Source organism: Aethalodelphis obliquidens, unplaced genomic scaffold (genome assembly GCF_003676395.1).
Source record: "Aethalodelphis obliquidens isolate GAN/ISIS:26980383/991018 unplaced genomic scaffold, ASM367639v1 scaffold70, whole genome shotgun sequence".
Classification (NCBI taxonomy): domain Eukaryota; kingdom Metazoa; phylum Chordata; class Mammalia; order Artiodactyla; family Delphinidae; genus Aethalodelphis; species Aethalodelphis obliquidens.
The window spans coordinates 7,449,311-7,464,002 of record NW_020838014.1 but is presented as its reverse complement, the minus strand read 5'-3'; the positions used below and the strand labels follow the sequence as shown (position 1 = coordinate 7,464,002).

Sequence of the window (14,692 nt, the reverse complement as noted above, 5' to 3'; positions counted from 1 at the left end):
TCAGGATCTGGGAACAATCAGCTCTTATGGTTTTAAGGATGAAGCGCCAAGGTCTTAAGGAACCTGAATTCCTGGTGAGCAGTCAAGTTCTTTAATCCGCCCCCAGCAGGATTCCGGTGGCTTAAAACAGAAAAGGAAAAAGAAAATCTATTTTAAAAATCCCAGATGACCTAAAGCGAACCCATCCCCACCTTCCTCATTTCTAAAGAAAAGGCCTCTCCCCCCGCAGTCCCCCCGCACACTGCGACAGCTCAGCGACAGGACCCCAGTTACGAACTCCCGCGCAGGGACCCGCGCCCTCCGGGGCCGCTGGCTCGGCGTGCGCCGCGGGGCGGGGCCCAGGGTCGGATCCACGCGCCGCCCCCTTCCCGGGAGCGCTTAGGGAAGGAGGCAGCGCCTCTGCTCCGGGCCCGGGGTCCTAGTCTGGCCGGAGCTGCCTCCCAGGCGCCCGCTGCTGTGGTGGCAGGAAGTCCCCGGGAACTACAAATTGGGGCATGCTGGGAACATTCCCCTGCTCCTCCCAGGAAATGTCCTTTGTCCAGCCCTACAGGAAGCCCCAGCGAGGAGCCAGCCGGGCGACCAGCCAGTCCGCCAGCCAGCCCGCGGCCGCTGCAGCCGCCGCCGCCGCCGCCGCCGCAGCACAAGAGCAGACGCGCCGCGGCGCGGGGCTCGGGCCGGGGCGCGCGGTGCCCTCGCTCCTTGCCGCGCCCGCCGCCGCGCAGGTAGGAGCGTGGCTGCGGCTGGGCTCCCACGCCGCCAGAGGATGGGGCTGATCTGGACCCGACCCGACCGCTGCGGGGATGGGGTGTGCGCCCGAGAGCGGGTGGCGGAACGGCTGGGCGAACTTGTACCGCTGTCCGCGCCCCGGGGGCGCAGGGGCTCCGGGGCTCCGGGGCCCCGGGCGCAGGGTGGGTGTTCTTGGCGGCCCCCAAGCCCGGACAGAGCTCCCTTCGGGGTCTGTGGCGAGGGGCTGGGAGGAGGAGGCTGAGACGCGAGGGAGGAGGCAGCGCTTGGAGAGGTAGTCAGACCGTCCCGCCGACCACCGAAGGGGGCATCCGAGACCCTCGGAAAAACGAAGCCCAGGGAGGAGCTTGGGAGGCAAGGAGAAGGTGAAGGGCTTTGTGTGCAGCTGCGGACGGGGACCGGCTGCGCTCCCCTCGCCTTGTCTCTCCGCGCCCCCAGCCCCACTCGGGGCTTTTGGGGGTGGGGGTGGGAGACTCCGAGGGGGACCAGCGGGTCATCTTGGGTCCTTGTGAAGTGTGTTCTCCCTTTTTCTCTCCGCTCCATTCTATCCTGACTCAGAGCAGCGGCTTGGGCAGCCATCAGACTGGACAAATGGCACAATAAGGATGAGTGGGTAGATGGGCAGCAGCTCGTCGTCCTAGGGGTGGTCGCCGTTCAGCTCTGATAGGCTTCCCAACGCCAAATGTCCATGTCTGCCGGTGGAGCAAAGCCGATACCTTCACCCAGGGAGAACACCGAAGCTGAGGGCTGTGAGTGAAGGCACGGGGTGAAGTGCGCGTTGGGAGGAGAGGGCGAGTAAGAGGTTGAGGGCGGGAGCCAGCGGCAACAGGGGCGCGCTGTGTACCTTATGGCCACGCTTCGAGAATTGGATGACCACTTCCTCTGGGACTTTCCACGATTTTCCTTTTTCCTAACCGCCTCCACCCCCATCCCAAATAATGAATCACCCACCCATTGCTACGTGAGCATTAGACTGGATTCAATCTGATGATGTTTTATCCTTGCTCTGATAGCTGGCCTATTTGTCTTTTACCTGTAAGGTGACATGAATACTCTGCGTCCCCTAGGGCGTTATCCTCCTCCCATGGGACTAAGGGTGTGGTAGAGGCAGTTGGAAATGGCTAGCAAGTTAATAGTCTTTGAGGAGCTCTGATGGATGAATGGGCAACTTTGAACACAGTCCAAGTGTCCAAGTGTCACTCCTGTGTAACTGAACTCCCCCCGCCTAAGAAGCCTCTGTTTCTCCTTTCTCCCCTCCCCTGTTTATTTTACTGCTCTACTCAAGTGTTTGCCTTCTTCTCTTAACAAGCCAACATAGGGATATTATTTAAAGTGGAATACACTTTAAGAGCCAAATGAACCTTGAAAAATGCCATTTGGGTGGTGAGGCAGGAGTACCCAAGGCTCATGATAATGTGGTAGGCACAGAGCCCTGCATCCTATATAGGGGGATGCAGAACCTTTTCCACTGGCTTCTCTAGAAGAGATGAAGCATCTTGTGTGAGATAAGAACAGAGTGGGGAAAAACCCAGTTGTTGAGGTTGAGGGCATGAGAGTGGCGAAATGAAGAGAAAAGGCTCTGTGGATTCGGAAGATGGTTTCTAGTTGGAACATGTTGGCTGTGTGTGCGTGTGTGTGTGTGTGTGTGTTGGGGGTGGAGGTGGAGGTTGTCGTTGGGGGAACTTTGATGTTAGAAGTTTAACTGGGCCCCGAAGAGAATATGGTGGCACTATAGTGAACAAAGGTCATAAATGGGAAGTCTGGCTACCTTTTACTTTACAGAAAGGAAAACATAGATGGTCTTCAAAAACGACTGGGCTTAAGGGAGTGAATGGAAAGAAATCAGACTGAGAAGAACTGGTGATGTAGCAGAATTGGCCTGGGAAGGGTGACCTCGGCTGAAGGTTGGATGATTAAGGCTGATGGGGTTGCATCGCATTTCCTCTCCCTCTCCCCCAAAGCCCTTTGGATTTCCTCAGAATCTACATATTTGCCCAATTTCTAATGTCTAGTAAAGGCAAGGAGAAAGGGTAAAAGCTGGTTAAAGGTGATAAATTAGGACAAGAAAGACCTTGCCTGCTCATGTAGAGTGAAAAAAAAAAAAAGCTGCAATGTCATTAAGAGGTCTGGAGTGTGAACCTATGTTAATGCCATTTGGGCTTTTCCTTTGATCTAAGTTCCTACTTCTTTTTTCTTTTCCTTCATTTTTTTCCCCTCTCCTAACAGGTATCTTAGTACATACTAAGTAGTGTTAATGTAATCAGAAAGGTAACTCCTAAGTTTAGCATTCAAAACCCTTAACAATTCAGTGTTTACTTAACCTCTATTCTCCGCTGGACCTGGGCCACCTCATGTTACCTACCCACCATTCTTGCAGCAAATAGCTCCCCAGACATTCTTCCACCTGTGTGTCTCCATCAAGTTGAACTCCATGCCTGCACTGCCCTGATTATTTTCTCCAAATCCTAGCCCAGCTGGTGCACAAGTCTTGTAGAAGTCTTCCTAGACCTCCCAGTCAGGATCAATCTCATCTCCATGGTACTTTGCATCCTTTGGATGACACCCATCTCTGGTCTTCCTTGTGATAGTTAGATGATTTCTTTCTCCCCTTCAAAATGTAAATGCCTTGAAGGCAATGGCTCTCTCTACCCTGTCCTTTGTGCCTCTCTGTGCACAAAGGATGTTATTTGAAAAACATGAATAAATGAAGGAATGAGTAAAAGAATTAAAAGAATGCATATATCTTAATTGATGTCTTTCTTTTTCTGTAAAAAAGAGGATGGGGGCTTTCCTGGTGGCGCAGTGGTTGAGAGTCCGCCTGCCGATGCAGGGGATATGGGTTCGTGCCCCGGTCCGGGAGGATCCCACATGCCGCGGAGCGGCTGGGCCCGTGAGCCATGGCTGCTGAGCCTGCGTGTCCGGAGCCTGTGCTCCGCAACGGGAGAGGCCGCGACAGTGAGAGGCCCGCATACCGCAAAAAAACCCAAAACAAACCAAGATGAAGCCTTTCCCATAGACCTGTAAGAATTCATTGCAATTGTGGCTCTAAAGCCCCAATCTTAGAGTTTTTCCTTTTGCTCCTTCATTAGGAGACGCTAAATGGATCTATCACAGTGTCTAGTACAAAGACACTCATTAAAAATTTGTTGAAGAAGTTCTTTGCCAGCCTAAATTTTCAAACTCTATAGGCAGGGTATGGAATGGATTCATCTCAAGGGGATAACCGATGACTTTTGTCATGTTCCTGGACTGAAGAAGCTAATGGTTTCTTCTCAGTTGTGAAGGTTCAATGCGCTTTCTAGAAAGTAGCACTACAAGGGTCATCTGCTACTTGCAACTAAGCCACTGACTCCCATTATGTCGATTTGACTTTATAGCCCAAGCAGTCTACTAGGATTAAACATGTGGCATATAGAAGTGCAAGACAGATCAGACTTTCATCAAACATTCCTTAAAGACATTGCAGTTTTGTAGTTGCTCATTTATCTCTAACTGGAAAGTTTTTTATGCTTCTTTTTTACGTGATGACAAGAGTTACTGTTATTGAACATCTATGTATCAACTGTTGAACTAGGGAATTTCTATGCCTTGCCTTAATCTGATGATTTACATATTATTATCCCTATTCTAAAAGGGAGGAAACTGGGGCTCAGAGAGGAGTTAAGAATCTAGCTTGGAGTCCCAGATTCTGGAGATAGACTGGAATTTAGGTCTGTCAACTCTCGAGCCTGTCCAGAACGGTGTGTCTTTGTTCTCCCTGGGAGAAAACTGCTGGATCTATTCCTTCTTCCTCTGAAGTCCTTCACTTTCCAAATTTCCTTCCAGGAATAGTGTTGGGTTTCTGAATGCATCCTAATGGATCTCATGTGAGAGGCCCTGTTTTTTCATAAATTCATTATTTTTGTGCCCTCATAATCCCATATGGGCATCATTTGGAAAGACCAGGTTTAGAATCCATAATAAAACCTTTGGGCACAGAAGTGTTTACCTGGAATTCTTTTCCCTTTTCTCCCAGCCTATCTGAATTCTTTCTGTTCTCCCCCCAGGCCAAGTCTCACCCTTTCCGTAGACTTTCTTGACCACTCCAGGCCACATTTAGCCTTTCCTCTAACCTTTTGCATTGTCTGAAATACCTGAGGCTCAATGTCTTCTTGATGATTGTAAACTTGAATGAGCCTCCACCGTGTGCTGGAATATTTGCATATTCTCTACACATGGCATGGACTTTAGGTCCAGAACACAACCTGGCATATGGTGGGCTTTCAGGAACCGTGAGTTGATGATGAATTGGTAATGACTCAAAATGCAAAAATGTAGGCATGAAACATTGCTTGCGTGTTGCCAGTTTGTAGGAGAGGGATCAGAGGATCATTTTCTTAGTTAATTTTCATCCTTTTCGCATGACTGCCCAAAAATGTAAGCACCCTCTGGAAGTATGTGAGAGCAGATCTGTGTATTGCTGAGTTGTAGGAACTTGATCAGTGCTAAATGATGATGGTGTTTTATTGATGTTGGGTAGCATGGGTGGGGCTATTGCTTCAGTACCTTCCCCATTGCTGTCATGCACACCTTCTACCATATCTCCTAGGAAAGACCTCTTTGCTGCACATCAGAGAAAACTGGAGGGGTTTCCCTGCTTCTGCAGATATGGAAAAAAAGAAAAAAAAAGGCTGGGATGAGGAAGGAAGATAGTTCCTTCTGTTTTTACCTCTGAGAAGAGTAGCATGATTTGTATGGGGTATGGAATTGGGTTTTATTGCATCATGTATTAATGCGGGTGCTAAAAAGATCAGCCTCTCCTTTTTGGGTGAAGAGGCTTTTACTTGTCACAAGATTGAACCCATTTCCTGAGGCGAAGCCCTCTCTTTCCCTGACCTCAAGGCCCCACAGTGCTTTGGAAGCCTCGGTATAAACATAGTGTGCAGGGGTTGTTCTAAGCACATTAGTCATTTTCAATGATAGGACAGTTCTTGGGGGTCCCTGCACTTGTTCAGCAAGTCATGCATGGTGCCTCCAGAGGCCAGCAACAGTGTTGCAGCCAGTGTGAGGAGGGCCACCTGCAACTCGCTAGTTTCCCCTTCCTGCAGAGGGTCAAGTCTGGGTCATCTGCACACAGCTCTGATTTGCTAAAATGTGTGTAGTTAAGGGGGAAAGGGCCTGCATTCATTCAGAGAGGCATTTTACATATATTTTCTTCTGAGAACTTTGTCAAGATCTTACCCAAACTTACAAAACAGGAACAATTCTTTCTGGGTTTTATTAACAAGAAACGTATCGCTTTGGTCTCAGTGTCCTGCATATTCAGGAGGTTAGCACATCTTTGACGCTTGGTCATGCTTAGATAGGGCACTCTGGGAAGAACACCTTTCCAGTTATTGACCTGGAAAGTCAACGGTTTTTCCCCACACCTGGGAACCTTGGTGAATTTCAACAGATCACTTTTTTAAAAAGTAATCCCTCTAGCAGGTATTGATAGTGATTTCTGGTAACAGTAGGTGGTTTTGAAAGCCATGGGTTTTAAAAATTATGTCATTAGAATGTAATCTCCACAAGGCAGAACTCAGCATAATGGGTAGCACATGGTAAGCGTTCGAAAAAATTTGTTGAATGAATGAATACGTTATATTTTAAAACATTTCACCTTGATTCTTTCCTAATATGATGGAGCTGCCAGCTTTTTATAATGAGTTGTGACAAAGGGTGTATGCTTATATGTGATATAAGCTGGGGAAAGGATCTTTTATATGCACATATATAATTTTTTTAAAAATAGACTTTATGTTTCAGAGCAGTTTTAGGCTCCCAGCAGTATTGAGCAGAAAGTACAGAGAGTTCCCATATGCCCACAGCCCACCCCATGCATAGCCTCCCCACTTCAACATCCCACACCAGAGTGGTATGTTTGTTAAAATCGACAAACCTCTATTGACACATCATTGTTACCCTAAGTCCATAGTTTACTTTAGCATTTACTGTTGGTGTTGTACATTCTTTAAATTTGGACAAATGGGGCTTCCCTGGTGGCGCAGTGGTTGAGAGTCCGCCTGCCGATGCAGGGGACACGGGTTCGTGCCCCGGTCCGGGAAGATCCCACATGCCGCGGAGCGGCTGGGCCCGTGAGCCATGGCCGCTGAGCCTGCGCGTCCGGAGCCTGTGCTCCGCAACGGGAGAGGCCACGACAGTGAGGCCCGCGTACCGCAAAAAAAAAAAAAATGTGGACAAATGTATAATGACATGTGTCCACCACTGTAGCATCATACAGAATAGTTTCACTACCCTAAAATTCCTCTGTGCCCCACCTAGTCATCCATCCCTCCCTTCTAGCCCCTGGCAACCACTGGTCTTGTTTGTCTCCATAGTTTCACCTTTTTTTTGATGTCATATAGTTGGAATCATACAATATGTAGCCTTTTCAGATTGGCTTCTTTGACTTAGTAATATGCATGCAAGGTTCCTCTGTGTCTTTGCATGACTTTTCAGCTCTGAATCATATTGTTTATATGTACCACCGTTTATCCACTTACCTACCGAAGGACATCTCGGTGTCTTCTCAGTTTTGGCAATTATGAATAAAGCTGCTGTAAACTTCCATGTGCACGTTTTTGTGTGGAGACCTAAGTGTTCAACTCATTTGCGTAAGTAGCCAAGCATACAATTGCTGGACTTTATGGCACGAGGATGCTTAGTTTTGTAAGAAACTACTAAACTGTCTTTCAGAGTGATTGTACCATTTTGCATTCTTATCAGCAGTGAACGAGAGTTCCTGTTCTTCTACATCCTCACCAGCATTTGGTGTTTTCAGTGTTTTGGATGTTTTGCTATTCTAATATGTGTGTAGTGGTATCTCATTGTTTTAATTGGCAGTTCCCTAACGACATGTGATGTCGAGCATCTTTTCATATTCTTATTTGTCATCTCTATATCTTTGGTGAGGTGCAGGTTTAGATCTTTTGCCCATTTTAAAATCAGGTTGTTCATTTTCTTGTTGTTGAGTTTTAAGGGTTCTTTGTATATTTTGGATAACGTTCCTTTATCACATACCTATTTTGAAAATATTTTCTCCCAGCCTGTGGCTTATCTTCTCATCCTCTTGATATATTTTTATATATATGAACTTGTCATATCTTTTTTCTTTTTGGGAAGTGTGAGTGTACCAGATCTATTTTAATATAAAACCAGTTTACCCCAGAAATGAGGAACCAAGGTGTGAAATAAACTTGAAGAAATGCTCCCCTACTTTTTAAAAACTAAGGTAAATGTCAGTTAAATTTAACCAGACCGTGGCCACAGCCTGAACTAGCTTGGGGGCAGTTACTATAGGAACTCTTTATTTCTGTTTCCCGGCTCCCTCATAGGTACTTGTGTTTGTTGATTGAATTAGTGGCTTGGTAAATAATTCTGGTCAGCTACTTCCTGTGTGGCAAGTATCCTTTTAAAAAACTTCTTTAAGAGCCTCCGTTTGTCTCATAGCTTAATTATGGACCCTTAGGAAAAGGGCTGACAATTATAAATGAGAAGAGAAATCAAGACATACATGCCCTTCCTGTCAGAGCAAGAAAACAAAACAGAACACAAAGCCCTTGAAAACTGCTAGAGAATAAACTTTGGTCTGAGCAGACACTGTAATGATAAACACAAATGTCTTCTGTATTCGATTGTGCTCCCTGCTGCCCTCTCCTCTCAAGCAACTTCTTATTTAGTCTCCTAACTACTCTGTAAAGGTTGGATATTGGTCTTTTTTCATCCACATTCGATTTCTGCTGGTCTAGTCCTGTCTTTCCTCCAGGGGTGGGAGAGAAGTGGTTGTCCTGTCCAACCAGGAGAGCCCAGGAACATTTCCCACCATGAATGCAAACATGGCTCTGGGCCACCTCTGTTCTTTGCTGAGTTGAGTGGTAAAGGCTTGGAGAGGAGGCAGGGCACACACAGGACTACTTGATGCCAGCAAGGGGTGCTGGCATTTGGCCGTGGGGCGCAGGATTCTTTTTCGAGAACATTCTAACTGTTGAAGGTAATCACCACTTTCTCTCACATCTACCTATTTAGCAGGATAATCAGGTGTGCTTGGCTTCTGGTGCTGACAGGTTATTGGATCCAGTTAGGAGAGCTACATTGTTTCCAGGGCCCTGCCTTACCGGGTGTGATCTTAGCCAGATCACTAGATTGCCAGGTCTTGTTAGTTCTTCATTTTGAGGCTGAAGGAGAGAAATAATTATCCCGACTTTATCCATTTAAAGGACTTTGACAATTAGTTTGGGATCAGCAGATATAAACTAGTATATATAGGAGGGATAAACAGCAAGGTCCTACTGTATAGCACAGGGGCTGTATTCAATATCTTGCAATAAACCATAATGGAAAAGACCATGAAAAAGAATGTATATATATGTATAACTGAGTCACTGTTCTGTACAGCAGAGATGAACACAACTATACATCAATAAAATAAATTTAAAAAAATAAAGTATTTGAGGGCTCATTTCCTGGGGAATCATGAACGTGCATAAATCAGTATGTTCCCACCAGGACTTATAATTGGGAGGTGGTAGGGAGGGAGAGAGAGTAAACAATAAGGTACAAATTATTATAACTATGATTATATTTTAAAAACTAACATTAGGCAGAATGAGATAAGGAAAAGTACCTTAAGGAATCGTGCCAAGTGAAATAATAATAATGCTTTCTGAGCACTTAACACTAATCCAATAAGATACAGTTGTTTTCGCTGTTTTATAGATGAAAAAGCCCAGGCTCAAAGAGGTTGAGTAACATACAGAGCTAGAGACTGGATTCACACGCGCGGTCCGGCTTCAGAATCTGAGCTTTTAACCACTACGAGTATTGCTTCACTCCAGGAAAGGAGAGACTGCATCAAACCGTTTTTTTGAGAACGAACAGCATAGCAAGAGAAGAGAAGCACAGGGCGCCTTCTGGAAGGCTTACAGCATCCCTTTTTGTCTGAGGTTAGCTGGCAGAAGTTAGGGAGAGGTTAGAGAGCTTTGGGCTACGCTGTTGAGGGCTTAGAGTGTGTGCTCCTGCGGACTCACTGGCAGAGTCAGAGGTTTCGGACACACTGGCAGAGTCAGTTAGAGGTTTCTGAGCAGGAGGGGAAATGGAATGGCAGCTGTGTTTTCAGATGGATCCAGCAATGATATGTAGGTCCCTGTAACTGGTGAGAGTGTTTACTGCAGTGATGATGGAAAATAGAGGAGAGAAATAAAAGGAAGGACTTGGCAGATTTAGTGGAAAGGGGAGAGGGAAGCGGTCAAAGTTGACTCCAGGGTTTTCAACCTGATGATTAAGAACGGAGGGGCATTAACAGAAATGGGCACCGTCAGGAGGAATTGATTTGTAATGAAGATTTGGGAGGAAAACTAATGCTTTTCAATATGACTAGGGTCAGATGCTTTACAAATGGAAATTCGCTTAGTGTTTTCAACAACCTTCCAAGGTAACTTGTTTTTCCCATTGTATAGATGAGGGAACTAAGTCTCAAATTGGTGAATAACTGTACTAGGAGCATACAGTGTATCAGTGACAAACTTCTGTTCAAAACCGGGTCTGTTGATGCCTTACCATGTGCTTTCCCCCACTTTGGGCTGCCTCCTGTCCTGTGTCCCACGGGACATACAGGGCAGCACTTCAGGATAGAAGGGACATTAAAGCTCCTCAGTGGCGTTGCCTGGCGCATCGTTAGAGATGTGGACCTGGAGTACAGGTCAGGGGTTCGGTGGGGGGTGGGGAGTTTCACTTTCGTGGGGTCTGTAGACAGAGCAGGTATTTATTGAAAACTGGGGGAAGGGGCAAAACAATTAAGGGGAGAGGGAGAAGAAAATGTAAACAAAAAGCTGCAAGGTTGACCTGTTTTAGTAGATAAGAAGAGGGGCAGGGTGGCAAGGTAAGTAGAGAGGGTCTAGGACAGTGCAATATCTTGGATGCTAAGGAAGGAGAGAATTTCAAGGACAGCATCTGAACAGGATTTCTGTAGTCATTTGTCGAGTCTCGATTATATATGCCCAGCACTTTACAGTGTTGATGGTGAGATCAAAGAAGAGACCGACCACTGGACTGGAAGATGGAAAGTTATAGCTGATATTGATGTGAGCCAGACTAAACGTTAGCAATGACTATGATCTACTGAGATGTCTCACACCTGGGAAGCCCATGGTTCACCAGGAAACTGATGTCTGTGGTGATGAGGTTAGAATTTATCAGGGCTCATTGACACCAGCCCTCCTTTTCCCAATAGCCCGTAAGACGTGTTGGCCAAAAAATGGCACTGCAGAAGGAGATGTAATATTGCTTGATAATTAGCTTTAGGCATTTAAAAAGTCTCTGCAGAAGAAAAAGTCTCTCCTTTCAATGAGAGAGTTTCATAGTTTGAATTTTTAAAAACGTCTTTAAAAATTCTTTTAAAAATGATAGTACTGGACTTCCCTGGTGGTGCAGTGGTTAAGAATCTGCCTGCCATTGCAGGGGACACAGGTTCGAGCCCTGGTCCGGGAAGATCCCACATACCGCGGAACAACTAAGTCCATGCACCACAACTACTGAGCCTGCTCTCTAGAGCCCACGAGCCACAACTACTGAGCCCACATGCCACAACTACTGAAGCCCACGTGCCTAGAGCCCGTGCTCCGCAACAAGGGAAGCCACCGCAATGAGAAGCCCGTGCACCGCAACGAAGAGTAGCCCCCGCTCGCCGCAACTAGAGAAAGCCCGTGCACAACAACGAAGACTCCAATGCAGCCGAAAATAAATAAATAAATAAATATTTTTAAAAAAAATGACAGTCAGTACTAATTGTTCAGGTTGATATGCCATAGGCTTTCTTTTCTCTCCAACTGTCTCTTTTATGATGACTTATTTTTCTCTTTTTATGATGACTTCTTTTTCAAATGCTGTACCAAGGACATGGAATTATTAAATGTTTACCATAACACTCCATTAAGTCAATGCTAATTCAAAATGACTGCTTTTTTCTGACCAATGAGATGTCTGTTTTGTCTAAGAAAGACGGTAGATAACTCAAACCCTGTTAATTCAGAGGTCATTTCTGAGGATCCCATGAAGGTAAGTTTGAAGAATATCTTTTATGTTTTTCAGTGGAAAAATATTTAAAATCAAAATAGGGGGAAAAAGCAAGAGTCCAGAAGAGAACAGGAAAAATAGGAAGAAAGAAGTTAGCATCAATGAAATGCTATCAGCAAAGCCAGAGCACTAAACCCATGAATAGGACAGAGCTCGTTGGGAGAGTCTGGTGCAGGGGAGATTGTACTTAAAAGGAATCAGGTAACCTGAATGGTAGTCCCAATTCTGCCACCAATTCACTACCTTTGTGAGTTCAAACAAGGCACTTATCTTCTCTGGTCCTCATTTTCCTTATCTGTAAAATGAGGGCTCCTTTAAAGAAATTTTCAACAAAAAAATTGTGAGATTCTCCCATTATCTGTGGAGGGAATCTCTTCATTTAGCTTGTGGTTGGCTTGCTCCTGTCCCCTGGCCCACTTCTGCACCACCTCCCACACAGAGAATGCAAAGCTATTCAAACAAGCAAAAAGATATGATAGAAAAGAGGGTGAATCTGAGAAACTGTATTTGTAGTCATGGGCCATGTTGGGTGAGTATGGGTTGGGTGGTACCCTTCCTTAATCGTCCTTAAGTGTGACCCGGACTCCTTGTACTGGGGAGTTTGTTTTACTCCCAGAATCCCCTTCTTCATCTGGGTATTTCCATGTTATTCTGTATTTGCAGGCAGGATGACTTTGCTAACACTCTGAAGATTTGTTACGAATGAGTTGGTGACTTTTTAATTTTAAAAAGATTCTAATTCATTTTCTTTTCAGAAGAGAAGGATTAACAAAGTGTTTCGTGTCCTGGGTAGGTTATGGCTTGACTAATGTGCTTTGACTCATTGCCCAAGTAAGCAATGATGGGAACCATAAAACCGGGGTCCAACTTGTATAAATTAGCCATATCCTAGAGAGGCAGCGTGTCAGAGGCTTGAAGAGCAATTTAACATCCTCTCAGTGCACCTGCCACATAACACAAGGAAGCGAAAAGCCAACAAACGACTGATGGCCGGGGGCCCAAGTCTCCAGCCCGAATCTTTCGGCCAAGCCCCATAGACTATGTTGGGCTGTGCAGAAAGGGGATTGGAACAGAAATTGAGATGCCAGTGTCTCCTGTCTGTCCTCCACTGGTGCATTCACAGGTCATTCACTTAACCTTTCTGGGTCTCTGTTGCCTGACTCACCTGTAACAGGGCACTAGACTAAATCAGCAAACGGGATCAGGCGGGTTGCGTTTGCCAGGTGCCTCATTCTGCTCCGTACCCTTTGAAACTTACTGGTGTTTTTGTCTGTGCTACTGCCTGATTTGAGGTTTACTGTCACTATCTTCTCCTCTTCACTGGCCCACCAAAAGATCTTGTGGCATACAGTGGTGAAATTGCTCTTATCCCCCTTCCCCAAAACTGCTCTGGATAATTTCGGAATGATAGGAATGTATCATGCATCCTCTGTAGTACTGGTTTATAGCAGGGCTTTTGTTTTGTTTTTGTGCCATGAATCCTTTCAGAGTCCGAGGGAAAGCTGTGGGCCTTCTTATCAGAAGAGAGGTTCTGGGGACACATTCACACAAGTTATCGGCCCTCAGACGAAGAACCCAGGCCTAAGGAAAATACCATCTTTCTGTTTACACGCTTCTATAGGACTGCTGCTCTCTCCAGGAAATGCCAGGAACTAGAGGTAAAAGGATGTAAGGAACCCAAACAGTCTGGGCCTGACGACTGCCTTAGGAACTATGGTGTTCAAGGTGTGAGTGGGTCCTGGCCACTCCAGCCTCCCCCTTGAGACAGACGCCTCACTGCCTGGATGAGAGCTGTGTCCTGTCACTGCTTCTGTGTACCATAGACTTACCATGTCTCCTTGGCTAAAGCGGAAACTGTCTACAGTCTTTTGGTTTCCAATACAAAGTGGGAGCATGATATCTTCTAGCTGTTCTCTTTGTAATGTGGTATGAGTACATTTGGATAGCATCCTTAGTGTTTCACTGAGAAGGACACTAATTTAAAAGTTCTCAGTTTGGGCTCATAAAGTAATTCTGTTGCTGCCAGGGTTCATCTCATGGAGATCACTTTTTCATAAATCACCAGTGTATTAGCTTCCTTTTCATCTACACACATTTTTTTATCCCCTTAGAAGATCATCCTGGAGATGATGAATTATCAGTGTACTTAATCTGTTGGACCCTTGCATCATTTTGTCAGCTTGGCTTTCCTGGGGATAAAGCATTCCGCTTGCAGAGATGTCATGACCAGTGCCCCCAGCCAGGTTTATTTCCTCTCCCTCTTTTTTTTTTTTTTTGACGACGCCACATGACTTGTGGGATTTTAGTTCCCCAACCAGGGATCGAACCCAGGCCCTTGGCAGTGAGATCAGGGAGTCAGAAGCACTAGACTGCCAGGGAATTCCCTCCTCTCCCTGTTGCTGAACTAATGGTGGAAATAAACAAGCACTGGCTGTGGCAGCATCCTTCTTTGAGTTCTTGGGAAATATGCAAGTAGATGAAAGCGGAAACAGTTTTCTGATTCTATTTTGTATATTACAGCTGTTGCTCTATCTCATAAAAAGAAAAAAAGAGACTCAAAAGCATGAAACTTAAATTTCTTTCATCTCTTTTCCCCACTGCCTCTCCTCTCAATACCCGAGAGCTCTGTTCAATATTAGGCATCGTAATCACTCCTGACTTGGCATACTTTGTAAAAAGCAGATTAATCCTTTTGTGGAAGTCACTGACATTTTATTATGGTCTGCTCAGAATGTAAATGAATATAATCAACCTTAAATTTCAGAAAAAAAAAGATTTGTTATGTTTTCTATTTTTAAACTTTATTAGTAAGCTTCGTAGCAAATAGAAAAGTAAGATCACGTATACCACCACCCAG

The 14,692-nt window shown here is 45.6% G+C and overlaps 1 protein-coding gene across 1 annotated transcript in view; it reads left to right on the top strand.

Moving 5' to 3' along the window:
- Positions 1-553: 553 nt before the first annotated feature.
- ZNF697 (zinc finger protein 697) overlaps positions 554-14,692 on the top strand; it is a 29,806-nt gene continuing 15,667 nt past the window's right edge. Inside the window, exon 1 of the mRNA XM_027090965.1 lies at positions 554-722. The gene's annotated coding sequence lies outside the window, so the exon portion shown is untranslated. The remainder of the gene's footprint in view (positions 723-14,692) is intronic.